The sequence below is a fragment of the Emydura macquarii genome, unplaced genomic scaffold, assembly GCF_026122565.2.
Source record: "Emydura macquarii macquarii isolate MOO-44397 ecotype Brisbane River unplaced genomic scaffold, CSIRO-AGI_Emac_v2 contig_691, whole genome shotgun sequence".
Classification (NCBI taxonomy): domain Eukaryota; kingdom Metazoa; phylum Chordata; order Testudines; family Chelidae; genus Emydura; species Emydura macquarii.
The window spans coordinates 8,104,693-8,113,598 of NW_027130828.1; positions in this window are offsets into that span (position 1 = coordinate 8,104,693).

The window sequence follows — 8,906 nt, forward strand, 5'->3', positions numbered from 1 at the left end:
TTGGATGGTCTCACAGATTGGGTCCAAGGAGCGTTGCAACCCTGGGCCAGTCACATCCTTTCTCTTTGACTCCCTGTCCTCCCTCTCTCAGTGGGGCTACTGACACCGACCCGCCTTTGTAAAGCGCTTTGAGATCCTCGGCGGTAAGGTGCGCTACAACTGCCAGGTGTCGCTATGATGAGGATGGTGATGACATCTGTTGACTTGCCATCTCGTAATGAACCCATTTCTGCTCCCACCGGAGCCAGTGGGATTTCTGCCATTTATCTGCCTTTCTCATTCAGCCTGCACTCATTGGATCCAAGCGGGGGGTTGCTTCACTTACGCAACCTGTCGGTCCGTCCTGTTTGGAGCTGTTGTACTTTGCACCTACTTTGCAAAGAAGGAAAATACTTCTCAGAAAAAAGGGGTGAGTGTCCAATCAAGTGTTTGACTTAGTGCTTGGACCTTACCCTCCTTGTGCATCTTGAAACAAAAGCACGGCTGGCCTTAAAACTCGTGGGATTCCAGTCTGCCGGCAGGATATGAAATCAAGCCAGCCACTCCCACTGGCGGAGAGGGCAAGGGGTTCTCATGTGGTGGCAAGGCATTAGACAGACCTGTGAGTTTCAGAGTATGCATGGGGAATGGGGATTGTCACAGCAGCTGCTGCAGTCATGTGATGGGTAACCCTGACCCATGGGGCCAGGAGATAAAGCTCTATATCTTGCCAACGCTGCTGTGTGTCTCACTCTGACTGCCGGGGCCCTGCGGTGCTGCGTCTGCAGCAGGACGCCCCTGGCACAGGGTGTTTGGAAGCAAATGGTTGTCTTTCTCGAGGATCAGAGGGCTGCATGACCCCCAGCACCTCTCAGGGCTTCTCATATCCTCCCAGGATGCAGCTCGCTGACGTGAAGCCAGACTTCTAGAGAGAGGGGGGGGGGAGAAAAAAGTCATGTCTTGCACTTGGGCTTCTCAGAAACCCTCAGCCTCCTCTCTCTAGGGAGATGTTTTCGGAGAGTGGGAAGAGGGAGAAACTGCCTTCTCCCCTGGCGGTGACTCACAACGTTAATTAAGGCAGCAAAACAGGAGCATGACTGGATGTTCTGTTGACACGACTTCCTGTTCCTCCTCATCAGAATTCAGTCAAGCCAAGAGAGTGCCAGAGAGCTGAATGAAATTAGCTGGTGTCGGCTCAGTAAGAAAAATACCCTCTTTGCCTCACGGCAGAAGAAGTTCTTTGCCCCGGGGTAACGACCTAACAAGAGGGGGCCTCTCCCCCATTCATTAAACTAATTATTGTGCTTTATATTAATAGATTTTTTTAAGGCCAGAAGGAACTCCTCTGCCGTGCTGTATAACAAGGCAAAGGCTGAGACGGGGCAGCGGAGTGATTAAACCACATCCCTAAAGAGCTGAAAGTTAGCCCCTTACATTGCTCGGCCATGTGACATTGCTCCTCTACCCCACGCTCACGAACACTGTTCCAATTCCCTGCCTGCACTGCAACACTCCTGCAGCTGGGAGGAGGCCAGGTGCGATGCAATGCAATGCACCCCTCAAAGCAGCTGCATCCAGCTGGACCCCAAGAGAATGGGCCAGCATTGGGGTGCAGTTTCCGGCCTCAACCAGGGCCCTCTGCCCAGCTTTGAACAGATACAACTAGTTGCTGGCAACACAAATCCCTTCTGCTGCTTTCTTCTTTTTAAAGAACAGAGAATTGAGGTTTAAAATGTTGTTTCCTCTGCAGCGTGTCTAATTCTTTAAATTACCGACAAACCTTCTGCAGAGATCGGGAGAGGAGATCACGCCTGTAGGGTGATTGCAAAGGTAATTGGTGCCCTGCCTGAATTTTTAAAGCAGAGCTATTGCGTGGAGTGAGTTTTATTATTTACATGGCTAGAGGCTGACATCTATTTTCTAGCAACTAATCAGAGCAAACTAATGTTCCAGGACCCCTCTCCTGTGTGCAGATAAACAAGTCAGTAGGTTAGGGTGACTGGGGGGAGAAGCTGGCAAAGAAAGAAGAACACAAAGCCGAGCCGGTTGTCTCTGTGCTGCGCTGTCTAATGTCCTGGTTGTTTTCAGGTGGCTGGTTGGCACATGCCTTACCGATAGCAATGAGCTTGCTGCTTGCACCTACAGCCCACATCAACATTAGCCCTCATCGCTGAACTATCGCAGCTTTTGGGGATCCCCAGGAGCGGGGCTAGCACAGCTCTGCAGGTCGCAGTGTAGTTGCGGTGCAGAGTAATTTGGGAGATGTTTGTACGGCTCCTGTCCATTATAGGTGTGAGTGGAGCAGCAGCGTGCTTTCACCAGCATGAAAATCTACAGTGTGGGGGTGGGAAAGGAACCTTCCATTAAGCAGTCTTTGTTTATAAACTTGATTTGCTCAAGTCTTTCATATTGAGCTCCTTCAGCTCCTGTATTTACGGTGAATCCAAAAAGGATGTGTCTGTCTATCAGTTGGATGCTTGAGAGAGACACTTTCCTGATAAAAATCCTGTATTTCACACACCAGAAACCCTTAACAGCACCTGAGCTTATTGAAAGGCGGGGAGGTTAAAAATCTAGTTATCTTTTCATCCCTTTTGCTGTGTGCTTGTAGGGCTAGAGGGGAAGGATGACTTTGGGGTTAAGGCATTGGCTTGGAGTTCAGGAGAGCTGGGTTCAAATTCTAGTTCTGCCACGGACTTCTTGTCTGTCCTTGGAGAAATCACATAATCTCTATGCCTCAGTTCCCATCTGTAAAATAGGGGTAATTCTTCCTGGGCTGTTAAGACTGTAAATTCTTCAGGGTAGAGATTGCATCTCACTGTTTGTTTGTATAGCACCTAGTGCAATAGGGCCCTGATCTTGGTTGGGACTTATAGGTACTATATAATAATGATCATGCTTCTTTCATATGACCTAAGTTAGTGAAGTGAACTGGTTAGTTTAACTTTCTTTTTATAGTCAGTTTCACTTTCTAGTCCTCATGCACCTCCCACAAGTCTTTTGTGTGTGGGTTGAACCATACCACAAGGAAATGTTTAAGTTTTCCCATTCCTTGTTTTTATTGGATATTTTAAAATATAACCATATTTTTTACAATATTTTCTGTTAATATTAGGTTTTTGCAAACTCTAATCCCTCTCCCCTTGTTTCTAAACAAATCCAAATTAATGGACAGCCCTCATGATCAGGTTTCCTACTGGCTTTAAAATCTATGAAAATAACTTGACAGTGTGTCTTTAAAATTAAGCTGTAGAGATAAAAAAGACAGAAGATGTATGCTCCTCTCCATGCTGTGCTTAAGCACCATGCCAGGGATTAGCTATGTGCAGGCAAGAGAGAACGCAGCCTTATCTTCCTGAAAAAAACCTACTGCTGTAGAATTTTGAAAACCTGTAAATCGTTTGCATTCTCCATGCAAAATTAGTCCGAGCTGATCGGATTCTTCAGGACAAAATGAGACACTTGCTTCTTTAGAAATAAGACAATCCGGCAGGGCTGGCTTTGCAAAAGCCTCGCCAGCGAGCCAGTTCTGAAATGCTCTACAAGTGAGGAGTCTTAATAACCCATGCATGCTCACAACAAGGAGATTTAGTTGGAGCAAGCAAGCCTGATTACTGAAGGGATAGAGTGAAGCTAGTTTGCAAGTCTGGGCAGAAACTGGATTTTCTGTTTTATGGGAAATTCCACAATTTCAGATTCCCCCCCCCCCCATTCTGAAACAGAATGAAAACAAACAACCAAAAGTAAATTGAAATTCCCTGCACAATGAAATTCGGGGGGAAAAAATTGTTTTGGGATGATCAAAAGGTTTCTATAAAATCGACATATTTCATTCTGATTTTGATGTCTTATTTTATAACATAACATTTAAAAAAATGAAACAGAAAATCAAAATGTTCCATTCCAAAAAGTTTGACCTTATCAAAATGTTGCGTTGTTTTCTTACCTGAAATATCACCTCAATTGACATGTTTCAGCAAAAAGCTTCGGTTTTGGCAAAAGGGCATTTTCTGATGGAAAAATGTTTCATTGGAAAACGTCCAACCAGCTCTACAAATATTGCATATGTAGTATGGAGATATCCCCCGCATCGTCTCGTATCAGCCATCCCCCAGCACATTCAAGTATCATCCTTGCCCTAGACACACATGCTTTTTTGCTGCATGCCACAAAGTCAGTATTATCCTTCAGAGAGGAAAATCATGCTAAGGATTCTTGCTTCATTTTTTGTATTGCTTTGTTTTTTCCTTTTAATGAAAAGTCTGTCTAGAGCTTTGCTCCTGAAACCGAGTCTGTGATGCAACACCAGATCCAAATGCCACCTGTCAACTTTGAGGGTGAGGGGGGGTCTGAATCTAGACCTGAACTTCCTGGTGAATGAGAGTTCCACTATCGGGAGTTCAGCTGGGTTTTTGGAGGGGGCTGATGCTTTGCGTCCCAGAAAGATGAAGCGGTGAGAAGGAAAGAGGCTCTTTGGTAGGAGTCAGGATGGCAGAGTTCCTTTTGGAATAAATATTCGACTGCTGCTGGGGTCCTGTGGCAGTATTAATGAGTGGTTAGGGCACGCAGAGCCAAGCCTTTTTAGATGTTGTTGTTGTTGTGATTCAAATCCAAATAACTAAATCCAATCCCCATCCCAGAGGTGGCTGCTTCTTCGAGGTGGTGCATAGGCAAAGTGTGTGTAAATGTGGCCTGGCACTGAAGAAGGGCAGTCTGATTCCTGGTTTCCCCAAGGCTGCACGCCTGCACCCCCGTTCCTGAAGTGCATGGCAGAGCTGCCAGGCTGTCGGACATGGATTTCAGGAAGGGCAGAGATTTTAACCCTTTCCCACCCTCTTACAGTTGAAGGGAGCCTGCTCTATCCCGGCCTTGTGGCTGATGGAGAGCTCCCCACCTTAGCTTAGCTTGCAGCGTGGTTGTTCCATGCTCACCACTTCCCAGCTATGACCCCAGTGGCTGGTCTGTGGGTCGCCGCCGTGCGCATTCGTTGGTGGACCGGCAGCAGGGATAGCTCAGCTCACATTCATTACACTCGATGGTGAAGCGCGTCAAGGCCACTGGCCGACTCTGCTTCCCATTCCGGGTGTTTAGCAGCATCTCCTGCAGCTGTGCTGAGTGCAGGGTGCTTCTGAACTGGGCAACCGGAGAGAGAAGCATCCTGGGGCTCCCACATAGACACCCGGAGGCAAAGTCCCCTCCGTGGCTTCCAGCCTTGTGACACAGTCGCCTTGGGGCAAATGAGGAGGCCTCAGCCCAGATTCCTCCAGGCTCTAGGGCAGTGTCCACCACCCCCCATCGAAAACCTGCCCGTGTTGGCCCAACTCCACTAGCCAGTGTGGAAAAGGGGGTCTCGGCCAAGGTCCTGCCCTCCCTGCTTTGGCCGTTGACAATGTCTGTGCCCCGGCAAACAGGTTCTCAGAGGGGATGGAAGGTTTCCTTGTGCTGTCTCTCCAGAGTCTGTGCATAGGGGTGAAACTGGGGGTGGAGCTCTCACCGCATCCATCAGGGTGGTGGGGAGCTGTGCGGGGGTGCTGCTCAGCCAGAGGGGTGGGGGGAGGAAGTAGGAGGTTTGGGGGAGACTGTTCACCCAGACTGGGGGGAGTGAGGGGCGCTGCTCACCCAGACGGGGCCAGACAGGACGGGGAGCTTTCCCTTACTTCAAACACTGCTTGCACTGGGCTTGCCGCAATCCAGCCACAAAGTGCCACAGAGATCACAGGATACAAGGCGGCGCTTCCTGAGGCGCAGAGGAAAAGGCCTGTGTTCATCCCGCACGCTGAATGGGCATGCTTTGTTTTCAGCTCACTTTTCCACCTTCATGTACCAGAGGCGCTAGCCCTGACACCCTCACCAGCCCCCGGCAGCAGGAGCTGCTTCCCAGCTTGCAGGCAGTGTGCACGCTGCATTCTGCTCTGCGATCCGCGGCTCGTTATTTGTTAACCCTCCTGTAGTCACCCAGCCTGGTGCCCCCCATGCAGTCGCTGGCACAGGGGGGCTAGGCCACTTGTATTACCAAGACGAAATGCAATGCAGAGATTTTTCTTGTTGCTTTTCCCCCTGGCTCTGATTAGCTTCAGGGCACTGATGCAGCCAAAGACCCAGAACTTTGCATTGCGGACCGGAAGAGACAGATTTGCCTTGGCAATTCCAAGCCTTTATTCTCTGTGTAGTTCTCTCTCAGGTACATTTTTTGCTGCCTCGGATTTACACAGGAGTAACTGATTAGAATCCAGCCCATGCTCTCCTCTCTGCGGCTCTCCCTGCTACATTCTGCCCCGCCCGACTTGCAGGTGACACTCCTCTGCGGGAACACCAGTGGGCCACGTGACACTACTTTCCCGGGCCACAGGCACCCGTTTCCCAATCCACGCCACCCGGGCGTCCCTGGCCCCGTCCCCCACTGACTACGACGTTGGATGGCTGCACTGCCTTCTGCACTGAGCTCGGCCCCCTCTGAAGCTCCGGCAGATGCAGAACGCCATTGCCTGCTTATTCAGCACCCTTCCACCACAGGGGCACTTTCTGCCGCCCACCTGGGAGACAGCCCTGTGCAATACCCAAGCAATTGCAACTGGCAGAGGTGCTTGAGCTAATTAGCCACCTGTCGTTAAGTGGTCATCAAGGGGTTAACTGGGTGACTTGGAGTATTATGGGTTGGAGCCATGCTCCACGTCTCCCTTAGCACCTGTTTAGTTAGTGGGAGCTCCACACACCCCTCCCCCGCTGTGGTGATACAGTGAAAGAAAGCAGCAAGGGCCCAGCCTGCAGTCCTGTGAGTGGAGGAGCGGGTGGCCACAGGGCATTCTCAGGGACAGGTCCTTGGTTCTGGAAATTAGTTCCTCACCTGCCCTTGGTGCAACAGCGCAGGGACTTGTCCAGTCACCCTGCAGTGCCCAAGGGGCGGGGAGTTACATGGGGACGGCAGTAAATGGAGGCAGCAGTGCTGGGGAGGGAAATGAGGAGAGGCTTTTCCTCCAACGCATAGAAGCACCGGAAGGCATACAGCGCGTTAGTGCCGCTGATCAGCTAAAACAAATACTTTGGGCCTGGTTCTCTTTGCACTCGGGGCAGGTATGGGGGAAGGTTAGGGGGGCCTTTAAGTCACCTTTGTGCTTCCTGTTTATTGAAGCCATGCCGAGGCTTCCTGGCCTCTAGCGTAAGTTAGAGCAGCTTCCGGGCTGCGCTAATTTACACTCTGCTGCTCGTGGCCGCTTGGAAGCAGAAAATAGCTACCGGACAGCGCACTCCAGCCACCCCCCTGCAGAAGGGGCTGGTAGCAGGGCCAGGGGAGAGACCTTCTGCCAGCTCTAACCACCAAGGAAGCCTCTGGGCAGGGGGCCATTATTTTACTCTATCATAAAGAGACCAGAGGGTAAACTAGGGGCTAATCCATTCGATTTATGTCACCACTGAACGTGACCCGGACACTTCCATGAACATCGCTCCTGCCACATCGGATTGGAATTTGGCCTGGTGCATCCTCACTGTGTAATCAGACTGGCCCGGGATTTCTGCTTGTTTCCTTAGGCCGGGGCTACACCAGACCGGTAACAACAGCACGACTGCGGCTGTGCACCTGCAGCACCAGAGGATAGATGCTTCCAGCATTGATGGAAGTGGATTTCCCACCGATGTCGTTAATCCACCTCTCCAAGAGCTGGTGGGTAAGTCAGCAGAAGAACCCTTCCATCCACCTAGCTGTGTCTACAGAGGGGGCTGGGTGCACCTAACTGCATTGACTAGGGCATGCCGTTTCCATGGTCTTGAGCGATGTGGCTAGGTCAAGCTAATTTTTAGGTGTAGACCAGGCTTAGAAATGTCTGCGCTGTGGCTGCCGCGGCCGGGGAGGAATTAGTCTCATTTCCACTAGCCCAGGCCTCGTTCAGTTTCTCTGGGGATTTCTCCTTCAGGCAAAAAGACAATTTGGGGCCAGGGGCAGGACCCAGAAGCCTCTGGTTATTTTCAGGCATTGGGCCAGAACCTCAGCTGCTGTAAATCACTAGTTCCACTGATGCTGATGGACCCCAGCTGAAGCTCGAACCCATTCCCTTGGGTCCTGATGCTGGCTTAGCTGCATGTGCCGATGTATATTTCTCTATTTAATGGAGTTGTTTCTCTTGCTAAGTGGTTTGTCCTCCCTCTCTGGCCAGAGACAGAGAGATCCCCCGTCTCGTAACACCGCCCTCGACAGCATCACTTGTTCCCATCCCTTGGCATCTCGTCCTCTCCCTGTGAATAATCCCCTCTGGGTGGGAAAGGGAGGCGCCGGGGAGGAGAGCACCTGTCCCTGGCTTATTAGTGACATTCTCAGGCCTGTGCTGCAAATGTCAGGAGGAGCTGACAGTGACAAGTCAGCGTCTCTCAGCCTGTGGCGCCCACGCCATGGGCTCCTGATAAAAAGAGGGCTTGTAATTAGCTGGTCCAGGAGGCAGAGGCAATGCATGGCTGGGAGCCGGGCACACTTGCCTTCTGATCCTGCTGATACTCTGCCTGGCCCTGGTCAGTGCGGCTCGCCCGTCTGGGCCTCAGTTTCCCTATCGATGACATAGCACTGGCCGGGAGTACAGCCGGGAGGTGAGTGCCTGGCTGCAAAGCGCAATGGGAATCTTGAGCATTATTATTCCGGGGGCGGCAGCCGGCATTACTCAGCGCTGGCATTGCTAATAATCCACTAATAATAGCCCTCGCCTTCTTCAGAGTGTGCGCTGAACTGGAACGAATTAGCCCTAACGAGCCCCCTGCAAGGCAGGTGTCAAGCTATTGATTATTCGCATTTGGGGACAGCGAGGCAGAGAGCTGGAGGTCCCCCAGCGAGTCCGCTTCAGAGCTGGAATTAGAGCTCAAGGCTTCCCGGTCCCGCCCTCAGCCCACTCGACAGCAGCTGTGTCGCTGGTGTCGTAAGACAGGGCAGAGTTCTTCCCAAGAGT